Raw genomic sequence first — 25,523 nt, forward strand, 5'->3', positions numbered from 1 at the left:
CATTTTTGTAGATTTATTGTTTGCCCATGGGCTGCTGTATATCATGCTCATACTTTGAGGCTTTTAGTTTATTTGTTGAATGGGTGGTTCTGGACATGTCGGGGGTCTCTTCAATAATTCACTACCTGGATGATTTCTTTCGTGTTGGGCCTTCTGGCTTGTTAGTGTGTTCAGTTTTGTGGGTAACTTTAAAGAAGGTGACGGTGTTGTTTGGAATCCCATTAGCCGCAGACAAGACGGAGGGCCCTGCTGATGTGTTTTTTGGGTATAGAAATTGACAGTGTGGCGATGGAGTGTAGGCTTCCTAAAGGAAAGTTGATGGGTTTGCGGCTGGCGGAAGCGGCAGTGCGACGCGTCAAGAAAATAAGGTTGAAGGTAGTATAGTCATTGTTGGGTAAGCTTAATTTTGCTTGCAGGATAATTCTGATTGTCAGGGTGTTTTCCAGGTGATTATCGGAGGCGTTGGCAGGAAAATCGTCGCATCATTTTTTCGCGTTACTCAGGAGATCAAGGCGGATCTGGAGGTTTGGGACTCTTTTCTGGCGAAATATAATGGTTGCACGCTGTGGATGGACAAAGTGGTGTCCAATGATAACTTGCAGCTTTACACGGTTGCTGCTAGGTCATTGGGTTTTGGAGCGTTTTTTCAGGGACATTGGTGCGTAGGTCCTTGGCCAGTGACCTGACAGGAAACAGGTTTGGTAAAAAAACTTGTCCTTGTTGGAATTATTCCCAACTGTACTGGCCCTGGAATTGTGGGGGGCCGAGTTTAGCGGAAAGAACGTTTGTTTTTATTGTGATAACCTGTTGGAGATTCATGCAATAAATTCTTTGTTGGCAAAATCTCCTCCTGTAGTGGCGTACCTACGTCACTTGGTGTTGCGCGGTTTGGAAAGGAATGTGTGTATAGTGGCAAGGCATTTTCCGGGGAAATTGAATGAAGTGGCTGATGCGCTGACTGGTTTCTCCAGCTGGTGCCATGGGCAGATAAAGTGGGAGCGGAATGTCCCAATGTGCTTTGGAGTCTAGTCAATGTGTAGTTTTTGAGTTAATCAAGAACTCAAGAAGGTATCAAAAAGTATTGCTAGAATGGGAAACTTTGAGTGCGTGCATGGAGGTGGATTCTTCTGATAAGGACAGGTTGTGTTTAGTTTAATCCTTTTTAGGAAAAGATTTAATTTCGGGTAGATCGGTGTACGCAGTGTCGCAGAGATTAGCGACGCTGGCATTTCTGTTTAAGTTACAGGGTGTGAAGGATGCCACAAAGGAATTTTTGCTGAATCAGGCCATGAAGGATTTTCGGAAAGGCGTAGCTAGTCAAGATAAAAGGAGGCCAGTTTCTTTTGCACTGTTGAACAAGTTGTTGGGTTGTGTGCAATGTGTTTGTTATTCCCTTTATGAGATAGCATTGTTTTCGGCGGCTTTTGTGTTAGCCTTCTTTGGTGCATTTCGCATAAGCAAGCTAATCAGTCCTCCACGTATGGTGGAAGGGGGTTTGCTTTTGGGTGACGTTCATGTGTTGGATGATAGGGTGGAATGTGTGTTCAGGCATTCTAAGACTGATCAATGTGGGAATGTTTACGCTATTCCTGGTTATTTAGCCTGCCCGATTGTTGTAGTAAGGCATTTTATGGCAGTTCATGGTGTAATGCTGGGTGTGTTCTTTTGACATGTGGACGAATTTTCACTGTCTCGGTACCAATTTGTGGCAGTTTTTAAACATTGATTAATGTTAATGGGTAAAAAGCCAGAAGAGTATGGGTCTCATTCGTTCCGCATTGGTGCGGCGACTGATATTTATGTTTATTAATGAGGTCATTGTTTTGTTTTATTAAAGTGCATGTTTAATTTGGATCCTCGGTCATTCTTGCGTGTTTTGGGGTGCGTTACAGGCCGATGTTCGCACGGATGGTCGGCAGCTCAGGCAGGCTCGGTCCACGGCACTGATCAAGTGGCTGGGTATCCGCGGTATGACCTGGGGGAGAGTTTTGCCGGAGGTGGCATACTATTGTAGGGTGAATCAACCGCCGAATGTACTTGTGTTACATGTTGGAGGAAATTACCTTGGGGTTAGATCATCATGGAAACTCATCAGAGATATGTTACGGTTGTGGTCAGCGTATCCAGGAATCGTTATTGTTTGGTCGGACATTGTTGCTCGGCTGAACTGGAGGTACGCAAAATCGGTTGAGCGTATTAACAAGACCAGGATTAAGGTTAACAAAACGATGGCTCGTTTTGTAGCAAGGAATGGTGGTGTGGTGGTAAGGCATAAGGATTTGGAGGTGCCTTCTAGGGAGCACTTGAGATCGGACAGTGTGCATCTAAATGATATTGGGATGGATTTATGGTCTTTGGCCTTGAGAGAGGGTATTGAGCAAGCTTTAGGTGTGTGGCGGGCCCAGGCCAAGTAAGGTGTCACGTGTCCGGAGCTGTGGCGGGGGATAGGTCTGGTTCAGAAGCTGATATTAAAAATGTCCGTTTTGGTGGGAAGTCAGTATTGGAGTATAGTGCCTTCTGTTTAACCCATGTCGCATGCAGCCATGTGTTTCTTTAAAGGGAGGTTAATAATGAAAGGGGGTGGGAAAGATCCTCAATGACCAGAAAACCCTTCTTGAATTGTCAAGAAATCTGCCATATTTCCTCTACTCTCTCTTTGTCCCTCTTGAAATTTTCATGAGAACAGTCTGAGTAACTTAAAATATTCACTCATCACTGCGAATCAATGATAATTTTACTAAACAACAGATGACTTCATTAAATGAAATAAAAAAAATCATGAAACAGGTGGTAAAAAGGTAAACTGACAAAGGATCGAATGTGGTCATTTGGCATACTGACATGTATGAAAGGGAGGCTTCCTGTCAACTGAATGATGTCAAGTATTTTTTTGCAGATTGCCAATAAGAACATTTCAAAATAATATGTTCCTTATTTTGGATAAGACACTTGAGAGAGGCACTATCCCTAAACCATCATGGGAAGATCTCATGGTTGACGGTCCAGTTATTGCTACATTCTATTACCTAAGGTTCATGAAAATTTACTCAACCCCCCAGGTTGTCCCATTGTATCAGGACGTGGAAGTATGAATGAACAGATCTGTAGATTCCTTGATCATTGTCTTCAACCTTGTATGGTCGATCTTCCGTCCTACTTAAAGGAGTCGAGAGAGGTTTTAAGGCGATTGGATGGTGAAGTATTGGAACCTGACATGTTCCTTGTGACATGTGATATTGAGTCCCTTTATACCTGCATTAGTCATCAACAGGGGATGCCAGCAACCAAATTTCTTCTCAACACGCAGGGTCTATCCAGAGACCTCCTTATCCATCCAATGGACTCAATTTTGTTTTGGATCACAATTTTTTTTGTATTCAGGAACAGATTTTTCTTGCAGACTATGGGTGTAACATTTGCGCTGTCTTATGAAAATCTTTTTTGTAGGGCTATGGGTGAGAGATATGGTTCAGACATACAATATTCACATGAATGGATAAGTAATTTTGTGTGATCAAACATCTGACTTTGAGAGCCATGTTAGAGATCTGAAAGACAGATTTACACAACGCGGATATCGAGTAAAAGATATTGACCGAGGTTACAGATTAGCTAGAGTATGTAACCTTGATGATTTACTGAAAAAGATGAAAAATCTAGATGAACGTGTCCTGCCAGTCACCAGTTTCCATAGTCGAAGAGATGAAGTCCATTGGCCTATATTGAAACAGTTTTTTCTGAAACAAGAAAAAACTGGTACAAATTGAATGTAAGTGGATAACTACTTTATAAACATTGGCACCTCTTGGTTTATAAGAACAGCTCAGTTTTGTTTCCTATCTTTAATTGTTGTATTCTTTCAGGACTACAATTTACCATCTTTTTGTTCCCTTATTGTTTCCCAACATTTCATTTTATTTTCCTTATATTTGCGAAGTCGGCTGTGGCTTTTTAGTTTTATTCATTTTTATTTGTTTTCTCACTTCTTCTCTTTCAATCTAGGATGCAGTTTATCTCAGTGGCTAATATGAAAACAAGTCCCACATTTTTTCCTTCTTCCAGTATTTTTTACTTTGTCGTCTCATCTGGATATTGCTGCACATTTTTCCATTTAAATGTGTTTTTATATATTTTTTTCATTGTTCTGTGTGTTTTATACACACTATTTTATTCTACCACTATGCATACATTTTTTCACTTTCATATGTTCTCTTTCTTTGCTTACTCATTACACTATTATTATTTTAATTTTATAATTTTTTATTACTTACTATTTATTATCATTATATATATATATATATTTTTTTTTAATTTTTCTTAGCTTTTCATTTTATGATCTTCCCTATTCCCCTATCACTTTATTTAGATTTATTTTTTTTCATCATTCATTTCATTGACATGTCACAACGCAACCAATGATATTTTTTTGTTTATTTTTTAGCACCCTCACTTTTCACTCCATGCTTCCACATTCTGTCATTTTTCATCAGTTATTCACATACATATTGTTTTTCATTTTGCCTCTTTTTCCCACCAAGGTCTACTTTCCCCACTGCAATAGGCACGTTTCCCCCATCCAATATAGCCGCCGCCCCACATTTTCCCATATATTTCTACTTTCATAGTTGCATTGGGCAAGTTTTCCTCATCCAAGATGGCTGCCACTCCATTTCGCACATGCGCACTGGCTGCTCGGCTGGGACCCGGAATTTCAGCTTCAATGACTCCATCAGCGCCCTCCAATGCAGGTATTGATAGTGACCACGCCACATAATCATAGTGGAAGGCGTTGATAGAAATGGCCATCACCTCCACCACCTTTCTCACTCATTAAAAAGTTGGCTTCCATTCTCCGCTTCACCACCCCTTCGGAAGCATTAGTGAAACGTGCATTGGAGGGTAAGGTGGAGGCTGCACAGGGAGTATTTGGGCATCGGGACCTATGTTCAGTACTTATTATTGTGCCTGCTGTGTTTTATTGGTTTTTAATTAGTCCTATATCTTGTTTTTTTATCTCTAGTTGTCCAGCTATATTTATTAATTAATAAAATTATATTTTGTTACTTGCGACTTTGTAGGTTCTATTTTGTAATTATAGACTGTCTGCTCTCACTGATTTTCCTGCAAATCTGTATGTGATTACATAGTTCTAGGAGAATAGTAGACATATGTGTGATTACTAACACTTCTTCAGCTTTCATCATGTCAGAAAGTGTTGGGGAAGGGGCAGTACAGCAGAGGTTAGCTTTGTCTCATTATACTTTTGTGAGCTCTTTTCTCATAGTGCTGTCAGCTCAGCTGTACTGCCCCATCTCTTAGCTGCTATTAATCTGTGCTGCTGGGTGCCAACTCCGCACATAATCAGTTTTCTTCCCCTTCTGGCAGCAGACAGTATGGTCCCTTTTACTTCCCTTGCACATGGACTTTTCATAGGTATATAATGCTAGGACTTTTCATAGGTATATAATGCTACTTCAGGAGAGAGACCAAGCATGCATATCCAGCAGCACTTGGCTCATTAGGTGGACATGCACATTGATAAACACTTTGAACATATAACGGTGTCATATTATATGTTTAGATGTAGTAAATGATTCTTTACTCAATATTGTTTAACAGCATGTAATTGCATATAAATGCTATTAACTATTTTTTTAGAACATGAAATACCCACGTAAGAGATATGAACACCTTGACATTCAGGGAAAAATGTAAATTTGCAATAAAATATATATAAAGTTTAAAATTTTCATACATCAAATGTGTTTATCATCTAAATCACTGCACTAAATAGAGTTTAGAACAAAATGGGTAATTTTTAATATTTGCTTAGCTACCGTTGAAGCTCGAGCAGGCATTAAAACATTTGTATCTGATACAATGACAGTAAATGATGGCGGTACATATAATCCTTGGCTTGTCTCATCAATAAACCGAGGTCCAATGAAATATAAAACAGGGCCGAATGGAGTGTGCACTTTCCAGTATGAGTGAAAAGTGTCCCAGAAAACAGAATATTTTTCGTTGTAGGAGCTAAAAACCCATATTTGGTATCCATAGCCTCCTTTTCGGAACCCCAATGACTTTGGGGGAGAATCTGATGCATATCCATGGTTAATCCTCTCCCATATCAACATTATCGGCCAACACGCCTCATCCAATAATGCCGTCAGTGTGAAATCCATCTCTGTATTGATTACTGATGTCTTCACTCTAGAATGATTTCAGAAGTACAAAATCAAAATATTAAAATGGTATAGAATAGGGGTCTCAAACTCAGCTGGGTATATGGGCCGCACACAGAAAAAAATTGAATTTGGGGGGCCGCATTCTTTGCATGACAAATAGACATTTTTAGTGATACCATTTTTTTTCTATACACCTTTTGAACTGGTCCTCTTCTTGTAGTAATGCCCCATCCTGATCCTCATCTTGTAGTAATGTGCCCATCCTGGTCCTCATCTTGTAGTAATGTGCCCATCCTGGTCCTCATCTTGTAGTAATGCCCCATCCTGGTCCTCATATTGTAGCAATGTGCCCATCCTGGTCCTCATCTTGTAGTAATGTACCCATCCTGGTCCTCATCTTGTAGTAATGTACCCATCCTGGTCCTCATCTTGTAGTAATGTGCCCATCCTGATCCTCATCTTGTAGTAGTGCCCATCCTGGTCCTCATATTGTAGCAATGTGCCCATCCTGGTCCTCATCTTGTAGTAATGCCCCATCCTGGTCCTCATCTTGTAGTAATGCCCCCCATCCAGGTCCAAATATTGTAGGAATGTCCCCATCCAGGTACCCATATTGTAGGAACGTTCTCATCCAGGTGGCCATATGTGCTCACCCACGTGCCCTTATGTCCCTATCCAGATGCCCATAGTGCACATAACAGAGAAAAAAAAAATTCTTCTAACCTGTCTTCCGTTCCCTCGGCGTCCTTCTGCATATGCAGCATGCAGGCACCATAGACCCCTTGACAATCGCGGCCCGGTCCAGTAGCCGCCGACATAAGCACTGTAGTGCAGTGTATTGCCGTGCAGAGACAGGCTCTCTGCACAGCAATACCAGTGTCAGCTGCCGGCCTATCAGAGGCCAGCAGCTGACATCTGCGTCAGTGACGACATACGCCGCTGCGCTGGGACACAGATGTCAGCTGCTGGCCTCTGATAGGTCGGCCGCTGGCATTGGTATTGCTGTGCAGAGAGCCGGTCTCTGCGCGACAATACACTGCACTACAGCGCTGATGTCTGCGGCTCCTGGATCGGGCCACGATCGGGGTCTATGGTGTCTGCGGGCCGCATGAAGCAGCCGGAGGGGCCGCTTGTTTGAGACCCCCTGTTATAGATAGTGAAACAATATCTGGAATAAAAAACTAACTCATAATAAAAGAAGTAGTCCAGTTATTTTTCCCATCCCTACACCACCCTTGCATAACAAATTCAGAAGTTGCTTTATGTAAAGTGTGCTCAGTTCCCTACAATTCAGCCCCATCTTTGCTTCTCTTTAGCCTCAGTATTGATCCTCAGATTTCATCAAGTTATTTTTCTTGTATACTTTTCTATCAAACCCATTATACTTCAACACAGCATCACACGGGCATCTACAGCCAGTACCATCTTAACCTGCAGGAATGACATGGTAATTATTCTCAACTCTGTATTCACTATATTTAATATAAGTATACTCTCAGAGCTGTCTAGTCAACATTAGTAGCCGTCATATGAACCTCTTCCCCATCCCTAAATCCCTATGGAAAAAGTATGTGGCACAATCCATGCAATAACATCAAACAGGAAAGTCCCCTGAATGGGTAAAAAACAGGGGCATAATGATCATGGTCACAGAGGTCGCGACCCAGGCCCATGCAGGTGAGGGGCCCGCTGACGCCAGCGCAAGCTTCAACTGGATGTGCATCCTCGGGTACACATTATGCTGACGTGTATTGAGGTGCAGCTCTGCAATACACGCTGCCGACCAATCACATGCCAGCAGCTGACGCCAGCGTGTACTTGACTTGGGGCGCATGGCAGGGATGTCATGCGCTCCAGTCACTTGCACACTGAAGTTAGCTGATGGTCTCAAAAAGATATGCCACTGCGGCGGGGGAGCGGAGGGAAGGTGAGTAGAATATTTATTTTCTATACTTTAAAGAACAGTGGCAGAATGGGGACATGTATACCTCGTTGGAGAATATATATACCAGAATGGAGAACATCCATACCAGGATGGGGGATATGTATACCAGAATGGGGCACAGTATGGGAGATATATATGCCAGGATGGGACCCAGGATAAGGGACACAAACTAGGATGGAGCCCAGGCAGTAGCGTAGCAGGCAGGTAGTCCCTGGCCCCACACTCTGAGGGGCCCACCCGGAGCTATGCTACTTTTAACTGTTAAACTCTGCGGTAGAGCAGAGAAATACGATCTCCCTGTACTGCCACCATGGAGCCGAAATGAGACCTGTGAGTCGGGGGGGGGGGTGATCCAGTGCCAGCACCAGTCCCCCCTGCCTGTCATCGCATGTTCAACTATATTGGCATTCTGGAGGCCGATACAGTTGAAAATAATGATGAGAGGGAGCGTCAGCTGACGCTTCCTCCCACATCATTCCTTCTCGGTATCTGACGTCACTACATAGTGCCCACTGCACTGGGCTGTGTGGGCGCTCAAAACGCTCGCTGCAGAGACCGGAGCAGCGGGGGAATGAGGAAAGGTGAGTATTATATATATATATATTTTTTTTAAAATCAGTGAGAACATTGTGGTGGCCATAAAACTGTATGGAGGACTATGGGGTACATTTTATTCTGTATAGAGGACTATGGGGGTGCATTATACTATATGGAAGAGTAGGAGGAGTTATTTATACTATATGAAGGACAATGGGGAGTGTATTATACCATATGGATGTCTATTAGGAGTGTATTATACTATATGGAGGACTATGGGGAGAGCAGTATACTGCATGGAGGACTATGGGGAGTGCATTATACTGCATGGAGGACTATGGGGGAGTGCATTATACAATATGGAGGACTATGGAAGTGCATTATTCTATATGGAGAATTATGAGGTGCATTATATTATATTGTATGGAGGACTATATTATACAATATGGAGGAATATGGGGAGTACACTATCCTCTATGGAGGACTATAGGGAGTGTGCTATACAATATGAATGACTATGGGGAGTGCTTTCTACTATATGGAGGACTATGGGGAGTGCTTTCCACTATATGGAGGACTATGGGGAGTGCAGTATACTATATGGAGGACTATGTGGAGCGCTTTATACTATAAGGAGAACTATGGAGAGTGCAGTATACTATATGGAGGGCTATGGTAGTACATTACACTATATGAAGGATTATGTGGTGCATTATACTATATGGAAGGCAATGTGGGGGCTATTATAATATTTGGAGGTCTATGTGGGAGCCTTTATACTGTATGCAAGCAATTATACAGTGTGAATGTTTGTGTGGGGTCCATCATACTGTGTAAAGGGCTGTGTGGGGACCATTATATTGTGTAGGCCCATTACACTGCATGGAAGGCTGTGGGGGGGTCACAGTTGGGGGATCATACTGTGTTGTCGTCACCATACTTTTCCGGGGGGAGTTGAGGGGTGGGGTACTATAGGGTCATCATACTGTGCGTGTGGAGGATACAGTAGAGGAATTCTACATCCACTACTAGGGTGCGCCACCATAGTTGTAATCAGGGTTTCCTTGTTAGTAGCCCACTCAGAAGTTTCATCCCCCTGAACTAAGATATGCCTCTGGGCCCAAGATAAGGAACATATATACCAGGATGGGGGATATATACACCAGGATGTGGCTCAGGATAAGGGATATATACCAGGATGGGGCCTAGGATAAGGGACATATATACCAGGATGTGGCCCAGGATAAGGGACATATATACCAGGATGGGGTGTTTATTTATTATATATATATATATATATATATATATATACACAGTACAGACCAAAAGTTTGGACACACCTCATTTAAAGATTTTTCTGCATTTTCTTGACTATGGAAATTGTACATTCACACTGAAGGCATCAAAACTATGAATTCACACATGTGGAATTATATACTTAACAAAAAAGTTTGAAACAACTGAAAATATGTCTTATATTCTAGGTTCTTCAAAGTAGCCATGTTTTGCTTTCATGACTGCTTTGCACACTCTTGGCATTCTCTTCATGAGCTTCAAGAGGTAGTCACCGGAAATGGTTTTCACTTCACAGGTGGGCCCTGCCAGGTTTAATAAGTGGGATTTCTTGCCTTATAAATGGGGTTGGGACCATCAGTTGTGTTGTGCAGAAGTCAGGTGGATACACAGCTGATAGTCCTACTGAATAGACTGTTAGAATTTGTATTATGGCAAGAAAAAAACAGCTAAGTAAAGAAAAACGAGTGGCCATCATTACTTTAAGAAATGAAGGTCAATCAGTCCGAAAAATTGGGCAAACTTTGAAAGTGTCCCCAAGTGCAGTTGCAAAAACGATCAAGCGCTACAAAGAAAAAGGCTCACATGAGGACCGCCCCAGGAAAGGAAGACCAAGAGTCACCTCTGCTTCTGAGGATAAATTTATCCGAGTCACCAGCCTCAGAAATCACTGGTTAGCATCAGCTCAGATTAGAGACCAGGTCAATGCCACACAGAGTTCTAGCAGCAGACACATCTCTTCAACAACTGTTAAGAGGAGACTGTGCAGCAGGCCTTCATGGTAAAATAGCTGCTAGGAAACCACTGCTAAGAACAGGCAACAATCGTAAGAGAACAGTTTGGGCTAAAGAACACAGGGAATGGACATTAGACCAGTGGAAATCTGTGCTTTGGTCTGATGAGTCCAAATTTGAGATCTTTGATTCCAACCTCTTCTTTGTGCGATGCAGAAAAGGTGAACGGATGGACTCTACATGCCTGGTTCCTACCGTGAAGCATGGAGGAGGAGGTGTGATGGTGTGGGGGTGCTTTGATGGTGACACTGTTGGGGATTTATTCAAAATTGAAGGCATACTGAACCAGCATGGCTACCACAGCATCTTGCAGCGGCATGCTATTCCATCCGGTTTGCGTTTAGTTGGACCATCATTTATTTTTCAACAGGACAATGACCCCAAACACACCTCCAGGCTGTGTAAGAGCTATTTGACCAAGGAGTAGAGTGATGGAGTGCTACGCCAGATGACCTGGCCTCCACAGTCACCAGACCTGAACCCAATCGAGATGGTTTGGGGTGAGCTGGACCGCAGAGTGAAGGCAAAAGGGCCAACAAGTGCTAAGTATCTCTGGGAACTCCTTCAAGATTGTTGGAAGACCATTTCCGGTGACTATCTCTTGAAGCTCATCAAGAGAATGCCAAGAGTGTGCAAAGCAGTCATCAAAGCAAAAGGTGGCTACTTTGAAGAACCTAGAATATAAGACATATTTTCAGTTGTTTCACACTTTTTTGTTAAGTATATAATTCCACACGTGTTAATTCATAGTTTTGATGCCTTCAGTGTGAATGTACAATTTTCATAGTCATGAAAATACAGAAAAATCTTTAAATGAGGTGTGTTCAAACTTTTGGTCTGTACTGTGTATATATGTATATATATATATATATATTATATACACACACACACCAGGATAAGACCATGAAGGGGAACATAGATATCAGGATGGAGGACATGTAGATATACCAGGATGGGGCCAGGATGAGGGAAATATATACCAGGATGGAGGGCATATACATGTGCATCTCTCTAAATTAGAATATCATCAAAAATTAATTTATTTCAGTTCTTCAATACAAAAAGTGAAACTCATATATTATATAGAGTCATTACAAACAGAGTGATCTATTTCAAGTGTTTATTTCTGTTAATGTTGATGGTTATGGCTTACAGCCAATGAAAACACAAAAGTCATTAATTCAGTAAATTAGAATACTTTATAACAATAGCTTGAAAATGTTTTTAAAATCCAAAATGTTGGCCTACTGAAACGTATGTTCAGTAAATGCACTCAATACTTGGTCTTGCTCCTTTTGAATCAATTACTGCATCAATGTGGCGTGGCATGGAGGCGATCAGCCTGTGGCACTGCTGAGGTGTTATGGAAGCCCAGGTTCCTTTGATAGCAGTCTTCAGCTCGTTGCATTGTTGGGTCTGGTGTCTCTCATCTTCGTATTGACAATACAGGTCAGGCGAGTTTGCTGGCCAATCAAGCACAGTGATACTGTTGTTTGTAAACCAGGTATTGGTACTTTTGGCAGCGTGGACAGGTGCCAAGTCCTGCTGAAGAATGAAATTTGCATCTCCAAAAAGCTTTTCGGCAGAGGGAAGCATGAAGTGCTCTAAAATTTCCTGGTAGAAATGCTGTGCTGACTTTTTGGTCTTGATGAAACACAGTGAACCTACACCAGCAGATGACATGGCTCCCCAAACCATCACTGATTGTGGAAACTTCATACTAGACCTCAAGCAGCTAGGATTATGTGCCCCTCCACTCTTCCTCCAGACTCTGGGACCTTGATTTCCAAATGAAAATTGGAAATCTGCGACCTTGTGGACTGTGTCAATGACTGCTTTCTGGACATCCATCTAGTCAGCAGTCTTCCCCATGATTGTGCAGCCTACTGAAACAGACTAAGGGACCTTTTTAACTGCTTATCAAGCCTTTGCAGGTGTTAATTATTTTAATTTACTAAGATAATGACTTTTGTGTTTTCATTGGCTGTAGCCATAATCATCAACATTAACAGAAATAAACACTTGAAATAGATCACTCTGTTTGTAATGACTCTATATAATATATGAGTTTCACTTTTTGTGTTGAAGAACTGAAATAAATTAACTTTTTGAGGATATTCTAATTTAGTGAGATGCACCTGTATACAGTGTGTGTATGTATACAGTACAGACCAAAAGTTTGGACACACCTTCTCATTTAAAGATTTTTCTGTATTTTCATGACTATGAAAATTGTACATTCACACTGAAGGCATCAAAGCTATGAATTAACACATGTGGAATTATATACTTAACAAAAAAGTGTGAAACAACTGAAAATATGTCTTATATTCTAGGTTCTTCAAAGTAGCCACCTTGTGCTTTGATGACTGCTTTGCACACTCTTGGCATTCTCTTGATGAGCTTCAAGAGGTAGTCACCGGAAATGGTGTTCAATCAATCTTGGAGTTCCCAGAGATGCTTAGCACTTGTTGGCCCTTTTGCCTTCACTCTGCAGCCCAGCTCACCCCACACCATCTCGATTGGGTACAGGTCTGGTGACTGTGGAGGCCAGGTCATCTGGCGTAGCACCCCATCACTCTCCTTCTTGGTCAAATAGCCCTTACACAGCCTGGAGGTGTGTTTGGGGTCATTGTCCTGTTGATAAATAAATGGATGGTCCAACTAAACGCAAACCGGATGGAATAGCATGCCGCTGCAATATGCTGTGGTAGCCATGCTGATTCAGTATGCCTTCAATTTTGAATAAATACCCAACAGTGTCACCAGCAAAGCACCCCCACACCATCACACCTCCTCCTCCATGCTTCACGGTGGGAACCAGGCATGTAGAGTCCATCCGTTCACCTTTTCTGCATCGCACAAAGACACGGTGGTTGGAACCAAAGATCTCAAATTTAGACTCATCAGACCAAAGCACAGATTTCCACTGGTCTAATGTCCATTCCCTGTGTTCTTTAGCCCAAACAAGTCTCTTCTGCTTGTTGCCTGTCCTTAGCAGTGGTTTCCTAGCAGCTATTTTACCATGAAGGCCTGCTGCACAAAGTCTCCTCTTAACAGTTGTTGTAGAGATGTGTCTGCTGCTAGAACTCTGTGTGGCATTGACCTGGTCTCTAATCTGAGCTGCTGTTAACCTGCTATTTCTGAGGCTGGTGACTCAGATAAACTTATCCTCAGAAGCAGAGATGACTCTTGGTCTTCCTTTCCTGGGGCGGTCCTCATGTGAGCCAGTTTCTTTGTAGCGCTTGATGGTTTTTGCATCTGCACTTGGGGATACTTTCAAAGTTTGCCCAATTTTTCGGACTGACTGACCTTCATTTCTTAAAGTAATGATGGCCACTCTTTTTTCTTTACTTAGCTGCTTTTTTCTTGCCATAATACAAATTCTAACAGTTTATTCAGTATGACTACCAGCTGTGTATCCACCTGACTTCTGCACAACACAACTGATGGTCCCAACCCCATTTATAAGGCAAGAAATCCCACTTATTAAACCTGACAGGGCACACCTGTGAAGTGAAAACCATTTCCGGTGACTACCTCTTGAACCTCATCAAGAGAATGCCAAGAGTGTGCAAAGCAGTCATGAAAGCAAAAGGTGGCTACTTTGAAGAACCTAGAATATAAGACATATTTTCAGTTGTTTCACACTTTTTTGTTAAGTATATAATTCCACATGTGTTAATTCATAGTTTTGATGCCTTCAGTGTGAATGTACAATTTTCAAAGTCATGAAAATACAGAAAAATCTTTAAATGAGAAGGTGTGTCCAAACTTTTGGTCTGTACTATATATATATATATATATACATATATATATATATATTCGGTAGTGAAAAAGTCTTTGCCCAGAGGCATTGCTAGGGGTTCAGCTCAGAGGGGGTGAAACATCTGAGTGAGCCCCTAACCAAGTAACTTTGTACACAACTACGGTGGTGAACCCTGATCATGTGTATAGAAGAACCTCAGCCGATGGCTGCGTTGTTACTGAAAATAAATCTCTACACAGAGACCAACACTGATATAACCGCCATATGGTGACCATATAGTGGTAGTTACCAGTCCTGCAGAACATGTAAGAGATTACTGTACAGCTATATATAGTAACTTACAGCTGACGCTCTTTCTGGTGGAGTAGTCTATTTTACCGTCTTTTCCATCTAGCCCAGACCAACATGACAACTTCTCTAGCCAGGACTCATCTGTAACGAAAACACATTTGACTTCTCACATTTCTTGCACTGTCTCTGTCATCTATTCCCAACCTGCACAAAATCCTCATTCTGCTGATTCCCCAATACCTAGCTACAGCTGTCGAATGTGACCCTATTACTGCACCTGCTGTGTGGTACAGAAACAGCACTCCTCTTAATGCCCCACATAATAAATTCATCACTGTGTCACTTACATAGTAATAACGCCTCCTTTGTGCCCTCTAGATCAGTGATTTTCAACCTTTTTTGAGCCGCGGCACACTTTTTATACTTAGAAAATCCTGGGGCACACCACCAACCAAAATAGCACAAAATGACACTAAAACAGTCATATTATACATATAGTTAATAATATAGATTCTAAATTTATTTTACTCACTCAGTGTGAAACCTGGGCCTGTTTCGATAAACACAAAAGGGATATCCTGGCAGGAATGGTGGAAAGACACACACGAAGCTCTTCCTCAACAGTTCTCAGTTTCTCCCTGTTTTTAGTTTTTATCGTAGTCAAGCTTGAGAAGCCCAGCTCACATAGATATGTGGTTGAAAATGGGAGCAATGTCAAAATAGCTTTGTTGGCCAGAATGGGGAACTCCTTGGCAACAGATAACCAAAAACTGTCCAAAGGAAGATCAGCAAACTTTAGCTTTAAACCGCGATCTTGCTTCAGTTCAACGAGTTCCTCTTGCTCCTTTAAAGTCATGTCCTTTCCAGCAACGGATAATGAGCTGTATGGGTCCCTAACCCAGTCAAGGCATTCTGTGAAGGCTGAAGAGAAATAGAACGATAACTTCTCCTCAAGAGTTTTCAAATGTCTGCCAATCGCTTCGCACATTGCAGCAGTATTGTCATCATGCAGTTTCTCGGTGAGTGGGAACAGCTGAAGGTTGCCACCCTGCACATGTTGTTGCCAGAGCTGCACCTTTAAACAGAATCCGTTCATTTTATCAGTGCTTGTAAGCAGGTTTTCATTTCGACCTTGCATCCGTGTGTTTAGTTCATTCAGATATTGAAATATATCAGCCAGCTTTGCACACCACTCATCACTTGCAAGCAGCTTTGAATAATCGGACCTCTCGTTTGTAAGAAATATTTTAAGTTCCTCTCGCAACTCATACACACGGGCCAGCACTTTGCCGCGTGACAGCCACCTGACCTCCGTGTGGAGCAATAAGATTTTATGTTCCGCTCCCATTTCTGTACACAAAGACGCAAATAAGCGACATCTCAAAGGTCGCGTCTTCACAAAGTTCACTATGCACACAACATCATCCAACACAGGAGCTAGATCTGCTGGTAAGGTCTTTGCAACGAGGGCCTCACGGTGCAAGAAACAGTGGGTAGCAAGAACATCTGGGTTTCTTTCTTTAACCCTACTTACAAAGCCTTTGATGCGTCCGACCATGGCTGCGGCTCCATCAGTGCAGACACCTGTGCAGTTTTCCCATGTAAGTCCACTTTTATCAAGATATTCCGATGTGACTTGGAATATTGCCTCTCCTGTTGATTTTTCTGTCAGTGCCTTGCAAAATAGGAAGTTTTCTCTAATGGCTTCACCATCCACAAAACGCACATTGGCCAACAACTGACAATGTCCACTGATATCCGTCGACTCATCAAGTTGCAAGGCAAATTTCTTACTGATGCGCACCTTTTCCAAAACAACTGTTTCAATGTCCGCAGACAAGTCATCAATCCGTCTGGCAATTGTGTTATCAGAGAGAGGCACTTTAGCTATCTCTTTAGCTGCTTCAGGGCCAAGCATCTCATTTACAATAGCTTTACAAGCTGGTAGTATTAATGTTTCTGCCACAGTGTGGGACTTTTTTGATTTAGCTATGAGTTCAGCAACAAGGTAGCTAGCTTTGAGGGCTCTCTCGTTTACCTTTGTGCTTTTTCTCAAAAAAGTTGCCCCTTTCTCATTGTTTGTACGTAAGCGAACAAAATACTCCATCGGTTTATTTTGAACGGAAGGGTGTTTCGTTTGGAGATGGCGTTTAAGTTTGCTTGGCACCATAGCGCTATTGGAAAGCTTCTCACCACACACCAAGCACAGTGGTGTTGGTGCTGTCGCATCCCCAGTGGAAGTAAATCCAAATGAAAGATAGCTTTCACTGTATTGCCTTGAGCTCACCGTCTTGTCTTTTTTCTTTTGTCGAACTCTCATACTAGGGCCTTCATTTGGGTTAGGATTGTGTCCAGGGTCCTGTTCGGCATTTGCCTTTTCTATTCTCAAATACTTCTCCATCACTGCTGAGATAGTGTGCGCAGCCACACACTAAAATAGAAGAGTATTACATTATCTGCCACACTTAAAGGACCTCTGCTAGGCATCTTTCATTCCTGAGGGCTTAAAAAGCAGCTCTCGTGGTGACAAGAAGCTGATTTAAACCCCCCAAGAGTGAACTTCGCGAGAGCTGTATGTGTGTGATAATAACTTATATTACTACGGTCTGCATTTCCTGCTTGAATTGACACTAGTGACGTAGCACTCAGCTTTCTCTATAAGTAGAATAGAGCCGGCTGCCAAGTGCTACGCCACTAGAGTCAATTCAAGCAGGACATGACTGCTGAAGAACGGTACTAATATCATTTATTATTCCATACATACAACTCTCACGGAGTTCACTCTTGGGGGTTTTAAATCAGCTTCTTACCACCACAAGAGCTACTTTTTTAGCCCTCAAGAGTGAAATATGCCTGGCAGAGGTCCTTTCAATAAATTATTTATTTTTAAAAAAGTGAAATAAAAAAGGATAACCCCCTCATATATTCAATCCCATGTAACCTCATAAATACAGTCCCACGTATATGAGCACATGATTATCAGCATCATATACTGTGGTGATGTGCACTGTACAGCGCCACAGTATATGGTGCTGATTATTATGTGGCTCATATACTGCAATATAAAGGGGTACAATGAGAAGTACTATGGCCATGAGGCCAGAGTACAAGTGCCAGCTCATATACTCAGCATATGAGCTGGTACTTGTAGTACTCCAGCCTCATGACTATAGTATTTCTCATTTTACATTTCTCATTGTTATATGCAGTATACTGCTGGAGTACTAAAAGTACCAGCTCTTATGCTGAGTATTCTGCCAACAGTTCATATACTCAGGCAAAAGCTCATATAGTCAGCATTATTGGCGGGCATTACCTTGGCGGCGGGCAAATGCGAGAGTCTCTCCGCTCTCAGGATGACGCGCCGGCCTCGGTGACGTCATTAAGTCGCGCGAGGTTCAAAGCTTGCGCATGTGTTATTGTACACGTCTCCTACATTGTAAGAAGGCGTGACTGCGCATCGAGCGCATTGCCGGGAAACAAAACAGAGGGGGCACCATAGTTTGGGGAACTTTCCCCGCGGCACACCCGACCATGTGTCACGGCACACTAGTGTGCCGCGGAACACTGGTTGAAAATCACTGATCTAGAGGAAAGAGGCAAAACTAAGACTCATTGAGGCCCTTGGAGGCCATGGTGTCAAGCGTAACGATCCATCGTGCAAGAAGTTTTTTTTATATTGCCACCTCTCGTCCCGAGGTGTATCAAATCGATACCCCTAATCATGAGGGATCGAGGGTCGCAGTTGTGGAATTCTTTAAAATGACGGGGAATCGTTTTAAGTTCTGAGGTATCGGTCACATGCCTCGCCGCATTAATGTCCCTAACGTGTTCGCGGACCCTGACTGAGTTCTCTGGAGGCGAGTCCCACATAGATGAAGCATAATAGATCACTACACGAGATCCAATGTAGGATCTTAAATTGTCGGTCACCTCCAGCAGAGTCAAAGGTCTTGCAGCGAAGTACATTCGTGCAGGCCAGGCAGTGGCCACAGGTGTAGAACCCCAGTGTATTTTTGAAGGATGACAAAAACATACTGTTAGGAGGAACGTAATGGCTGCTGACTATAAGATCGCTTAAATTGCGAGACCTTCTGGGTGTCAGACAGTCGTTCGCCCAAGTGGTGAGCCAGACATGCTTCCTCACTCAGGATAGGCCAGTGTTTCATTAAAATTGCCCGCATATTATTCCACTCGCTATTAAACGTGGAAATAAAATGAATTTGGCCTTTCCCTGTGTCCTTTCTTCTACGTTGGTATAATAATTGGGATCTTGGGGTTGTTTTAGCCCTGGCATATCCTCTCTTAATAGAATCACGGCTATAGCCACGTTGTATAAATCGGGTCTGGAGGTCCTTTGCCTGTGCCTCAAACAGTTGGTTGGAGGAACATATCCGCCTCACCCGGAAGAACTGTCCGACCTGGACGGCCCTTATGGTGGCGGGATCATGGGCAGACGAAGCATGAATAAGAGCATTGACTGCTGTTGTTTTTCTAAAGACGACAGTCTGGACGGACGACAGAGAGTCGACCCCAAGGCTGACGTCCAAGAAATCAATTTTCGTTGAGTGGTATTTATATGTTAAATGAATGTTTAAATTGTTTTGATTTAGTCTGTTCATGAAAGTCCCAAGCTGCTGCGCCGTACCTTTCCACAAAAACAAATATACAGGTGCCAGCACAGCACATGGTCAGTGACCCACACCCCCTCGCCACCAAAGATGTGTCTCTCCCATAAACCCAAGAAGAGATTGGCATATGAGGGGGAACAGGCCGCACCCATGGCCGTACCGCGCCTCTGCAGGTAAAACAGATTTTAAAAGTAAAAAAAATTGTGGTAAGTATAAAGCGCAGCAGCCCAAGGATAAACCCGCACAAAGGGCCGTCCAGGTCGGAGGCACCCAGGAAGAGGCGGACAGCCTCCAAAACCAACATCATGTTCAATGCAAGTATATAGTGTCTCCACATCAGCAGTGACAAAAAGAGTATTATCATCCACAAAGATGCTGTCAAACCTAGTAAGGACATCCGTCGTGTCATTGATAAATGAGGGCAAGGTCTCAACCAGAAGCAGCAAGATCTGCGGCAGAAGTGTGGCTGAATAACACAGTCCTGCTCCTGCCTCAGCCGCCGACAGTAGAGCCAACCCTGATCCTGGCAGCTTAATCCATTGTATGACACAGTAGGGGGCTTCCACAGCATTTAGGCACTTTAGACAGGAGAGGGAGGCGCGATCTTGGTGCCGATGAGTTTCTATGGCAGCCGAGATCTAACAATGGACCCCATGACGGCCATCTTACTGCTCCTATTAGACCCCGGCTGTGGAAATGTCTATGAGGACACCGGTCAGACTTATGTCGCCTGCTCTGCACATATTAGAAATACCTAGGGCTGATTAGTTTGCCATTTGTAAATCTGATCCAGCAGCGCTGGGCTACCACTGACGTGATCAGGGCTATTGAGCTCCTAGATTGGGCAGAGGAGCTCAGTCTTCAGCAGAAGCTGGCCGAGGAGAGCGGAGCAACTTGCATGGGGCTGCTGCACAAGAATCAACTCACAAAGTGGAAATTTACCCGGCAACGCGGTGCCCGGGCTGTGATCTGCTGTGCAGGCTGCATAGTCGCTGCCTCCTAGGACCCGAACTTCACCCCTAACAGGCATAGCAGAGCTCGGGCGGCTGCAAGTGAACGGAGAGCGGCTGATTAGTAACTGCTGCATCTCCTGCAGCTCAGATAAGAGCCGTACAGAGCGGGGGTTCAGTAATGATGAATACGGGAAGTGTCTGCCCCTCACATGCCCTATATGGGGCCTCCAGAGGTAAAGTCTCCCCTGTAACCAGCGCCTCCTCCCACCTTCTCTGCTGGCATGCTCCATTGCTTAAAGGGGATGTCTGAAGAAAACAAGTTATCACTTATCCACAGGCTCGGTGATTACTTACTGATCGTGGGGTCTGACGCTGCGAACCATCGTCTGATCGGGAAGGAGTGGAAAGTCAGGGATCAACTGCAGCTCCATTCATTCTCTATGGGGCTCCGGAAAAGCCGAGCTCAGCGCTTGTACGCCACATAGGGAATGAATGGAGCGGATCCTGGAGTAATAACATGTCCTCCTCTCCTCAGCTTTCTGTCTGTGTAAGTGGCTCAGCCCTTGTCTCCCCTTCTGCACCGGCTTCTGTGCTGCTCCCTGTGGACTGGACGCAGCGGAGAAAAGACCGGGGGCCATCAGAAGGTAAGTATAATGTATTTTTTTTTTTCTACAGGTACCATGGTACCCGGGGCTGGAGGAGAGTCTCCTCTTCTCCAGACCCGGGTACCATTCGCACATTGAATCGCTTAATATCCGCATGTGCACATGTAGTCATGCGGATATGAAGTGATTCAATGCAAGTCAATGGCGGCGAAAACGCCGCGATTACGCAAAATAATAGGTAGTGCTGCGGATTTTTCCGCACTGAATCCGCAGCGGAAATCTCTGCGGCATGTGCATAGCACATGCTTATTATCATTGGGGAACATTGCAGACCTTCTACCAAGCGTTTTTTTAAGCGTTTCTGCAGCGGAATTGCCGCTGCGGAAATGCTTAAAAAAAACACATAGTGGGCACACAGCCTACCACAGGATTGTGCAGCGTAAACCAAGGTAGTCCAAGGACCACAGGAGCGGGCAAGCCCTCTAGCACATAACAGTCAATAAATTTTGAGTGCAATGCCCCTACCTGCAGATGTAGCACACGAACGACAAGAGTAAAATAGCCCTAGCTCAAGGGTGCAGAGTCAATGGCGATTATGGGTGTTGATCTAGAGAATTTATGAGGTTTGAGGTCCTGATCGAACCTAGCGTCGATCAAACTAAACCCCGCCCCACTGTCAAAAAAGTCAGAAATTACCACCATACTTTTGCCAAGATGGATCTTGAACGGTAAAAAAAATTGTGACCTACCCACAGAGGAATTAAGTACATCCCCGAGTTGCCAATTCCCTCCACAACTCGGGCACCTTAGTTTTCCGGTGGGTGTTTAGGAAAAGCGCGCACACAAACACACACACACATAGAAACACACACACACAGACACCCTTTCTGACGAACTACAGTTGGAGCAACAGAACAAGTTGCCACACCCAACAGCATGGGTTCTTCAGTTAACTCAAACCTAGGTGCCCTTGACCCCAGGCCCCCTGCAAATTGGAGTGTCTCCTTATGTCTCTGGCAAAGATGGCAGTTAACACACAAACGCCTCTTCAAACAACCAACACCTCCGACTCCAGAACTAGGAACTAGGCAGCATAAATCTAACACTGGGAATCCCAGATTGCCAGAGGCGAGCATATATAGGAGAGGGAGAGGCCAACACTGAACAGCTGAGACCATCAATGCTGGAAAGCTCTAGCAGCTCTCAACTGAACAGATTAACCTTTGCACTGCTAGCAGAAACCTTCACGGTTTAATATTATAGTGAAGTGCTTCTAATCAGTGGAGGAGCTCAGACGCCGCAGTCTTCTGGCCCCTCTAGTTACGGTAAACCCGTAGTACCTGGATTCCAGCGATGTGTCACTTACTGAGCTGCTTGATGCAGTGTTGATAAAATCCCTTTATTAGCTGCAGATATTCTGTCTATGAACAGGGTACACAGAAAGCTGTCAATCAGTGGTGCGGGTGGGGTTATATATAGAGCTCATGAATGTGGAGGACTACATGGTAGCAGGTTTACTAGTCCTTGAGTGATAAAACTAAAACAAGCAGCCAGTTATTGAGACTTGGCTGGAATCAGAGTCTCTGTCTCTATATAATCAGAATCTAATAAGAGTATAGATGCAAGTGTACAATAAATCTGGAAGAATAAAGAAGTAACAGTATATCATAAATTATATCTACCTTACAGGTAGCATAAGCATTATAATTATATACAACGTCACTAAGAAAAAGTACCTCATTTGCGTCGACCACCAATAATACACCTTGGCATGCAGAAAGGGACCTTGAAACTTCGTAGCTAAAATCAACATGACCCTACAAAAGTACAAAAACGTTAAAAGGGAAAACATGTTGGACAATTATGGACTGATGGATACAAGGCGCATTCTTAAATAACCATATTTAAATGTGAGGGGAGTCATTTCTTATGTAGATGGACAAAGAATGCTGAGCGTTTGAAACATGCTGCTATGTTGCATAAAGTTTTCACTTGAACCTTGTGGATTAATGAACTTTTAAAGATGAAATAATAAAGATCGATTTTATGGAGCTGGAGTTCCTTTTCTTTTTCCTGTGATTTACACACGTGTGGCCACACGATCTCCGGGCTGTGGGTGAGCTGGTGTTTTTTTTTCTATAGCATTCTTAAATAGGCTGTGCCAAGATCGCAACTTTTTGGCTATTCTGTACGGGTGTGACAACCGGGACCTCCAATGATCAGAAGAACAGATGTCTCACATTCCCTTTTTTAATGGAGTGGTGCCATTGTCTACGGGACTGATGGAGATAGCCGAGCTCTGAATTCGGCCATCTCCGGCAGCCCATTAGCCTTTGAGTGGAGCAGCAGTGCACACGCTCATCTGCCAATCCATGGGCGTAATATGGCTCGTGCACCTGATTTCCTGTGATTGGGAGTCCCAGAGATGGGTCCCCCAGCAATTAGCAAGCAATCTGTTCTGTGGAGAAGTGATAAGCTGTAATCTGAGAGCAAACTCTTTCAATGTTAAAATATTGGATAGCTCTTATGGGCGTCTATAAAAAACAAACAAATAAACAAAAAAACAGTGTTATATCTACAGGGTGGGCCATTTATATGGATACACCTAAATTAAATGGGAATGGTTGGTGATATCAACCTGAAACAACGGATACTGGAAGCCTGTGCTAGCATTTCTTCTGCGGTGTTGCTATCAGTGTGTCAAGAGTGGAAGAAGAGGGCTGCATTGACAATCCAACACAATGGGCAGCACTTTGAACACATTTTATAAGTGGTCATAAACTTGTAAAAAACTCATGAAAGAATAAAGTTACGTTAAAACCAAGCACACTATTGTTTTTCCTATGAAATTCTCAATAAGTGTGATGTGTCACATGACCCTCTTGCCATTGAAAAAAATAAAGTTGGATCCAAAATGGCTGACTTCAAAATGGCCACCATGGTCACCACCCATCTGGAAAAGTTTTCCCCCTCCCATATACTAATGTGCCACAAACAGGAAGATGATATCACCAACCATTCCCATTTAATTTAGGTGTATCCATATAAATGGCCCATCCTGTAAATTAATTATTATTATTAGAGCAGCTGCTGCATTTTGTATAACTCATTCAGTATCTGAACATCCGCAACAAGACCACAGAGAAACAAATCAAGAAGAAACGTCACACTCACCGGAGTGTCGATCAGGTTCAGGAGATACTTCTTTCCCTCTCGTAAGTGTAAAACAGAGACGCAGTCTGGGCCTTCACCGTAATCCTGGCTCCCTCTCCACCTGCAGCTTGGCCAGAACTTGCTTATTGGAGGCGGCTTTTGGAATACACCTTGAGGGAAGGAGCGAGACCCCAGAATCCACACTGTTAGCTCGTGGTGGCAGTGTCCCCCTCCATAATAGTCTGTCAATGGTAGCTTGTTTCTGTGTTTTATATATGTATTTTAGGTGTGTAAACCCTCTTCATTGTAGAGCAGCCTGGAATGAACGCTGCTTAAAAAAATAAATAATGGAGTAAGGCCTCATTCAGACCACAGTGATTTCTCTTGTAGGTAAAAAAAAAATGACCGATTTTCATCAGCTTTGTTTTCCATCCGAGAAGTTCTAAACTTTGATTTGGATCAAAATCCGACAGGTCAACGCGTTTCAGTGAAAAATACGCGGTCCGCAGAAATATGTGAACAGCCCTAGACTATAATAGATAGGAGTTCTGTGAAAAACAAGGATAGAGCTCGTACGAGATCCAACATTTCATTCTATAAATATACATAAATAATTAAGTAATGTGCCAAATAGCTTTTTGCTTTTGTTTATGTTCTGCGTGTACGGAGGGAAAGTTCCCAGTGCTAGTGTCTATGGTGCTCCATTAGGCTAGGGCTACCTTGTGACTATGTGTGGCGCTACTGATTGAGCAATAGCTCCAGTTCAAAGCAATACACTAATTTTAAAAGGAAATCTGTTAGACCTCAGATGTGGGCATGCAGGCCTTTGAAATGTAAATCTAAACCAATGGACACTTTTATATCTTCTATCTGTTGCTGCACTTCTAAGTAATTAGAATTTTGGTTCACATGCAAATAAGGAGTTAAGTCTCTGTCTCCTGAGATTATCTCCCACATCAAGCATCCGGTCTCTTTAGGCTACGTTCCCATTGCTTTTGGTGAGTTTTCGATGTTGCAGATTTTCTACAGCATTCCTGCACCTATTAAGTAAAATAGGTTACTTGTTTTTTTTTTTGCTTTAAATCTGTAACATCAAAAACTCACGAAAGCTTATGGTGGGAACTTAGCCTCAGGTGTCAATGAAAGCTCACAGTTTTTTGGAACGTCAGGCACCAGGCAAGGAAAATCAGACAGTGAGCTATCAATCAAAATAAAGAGGTTGATGCTGGGCAGGGAAGCAACCTTGGAAGGCTGAGGCTCGGTAAGTGCTCCGTTACACCCAGAGCACTCAAATGCAGCAACAGATAAAAGATATAGAGGTGTCTATGGATTTAGCTTTCCAAATCCTGCATGGTCATGAATGG

At 43.2% G+C, this 25,523-nt stretch overlaps 1 long non-coding RNA gene across 2 annotated transcripts in view; it reads right to left on the reverse strand.

Annotated features, from left to right (window-relative positions):
- Window positions 1–24,889, reverse strand: part of LOC141236384 (uncharacterized) — a 49,930-nt gene extending 25,041 nt beyond the window's left edge. The window contains exons 1-4 of one of the 2 annotated variants that reach the window (XR_012302048.1): window positions 24,181–24,886; window positions 22,743–22,823; window positions 14,869–14,958; window positions 3,584–6,213 (exon numbers count right to left, since the gene is read on the reverse strand). This is a non-coding gene — a long non-coding RNA (uncharacterized lncRNA). Of the gene's footprint in view, window positions 1–3,583; window positions 6,214–14,868; window positions 14,959–22,742; window positions 22,824–24,180 lie in introns of those variants that run through there. The other variant, XR_012302049.1, reaches the window with a different exon arrangement.
- Between the last annotated feature and the right edge of the window lie 634 nt (window positions 24,890–25,523).

The sequence above is a fragment of the Phyllobates terribilis genome, unplaced genomic scaffold (genome assembly GCF_046119375.1).
Source record: "Phyllobates terribilis strain yellow unplaced genomic scaffold, ASM4611937v1 Scaffold_694__1_contigs__length_805567, whole genome shotgun sequence".
Lineage (NCBI taxonomy): Eukaryota > Metazoa > Chordata > Amphibia > Anura > Dendrobatidae > Phyllobates > Phyllobates terribilis.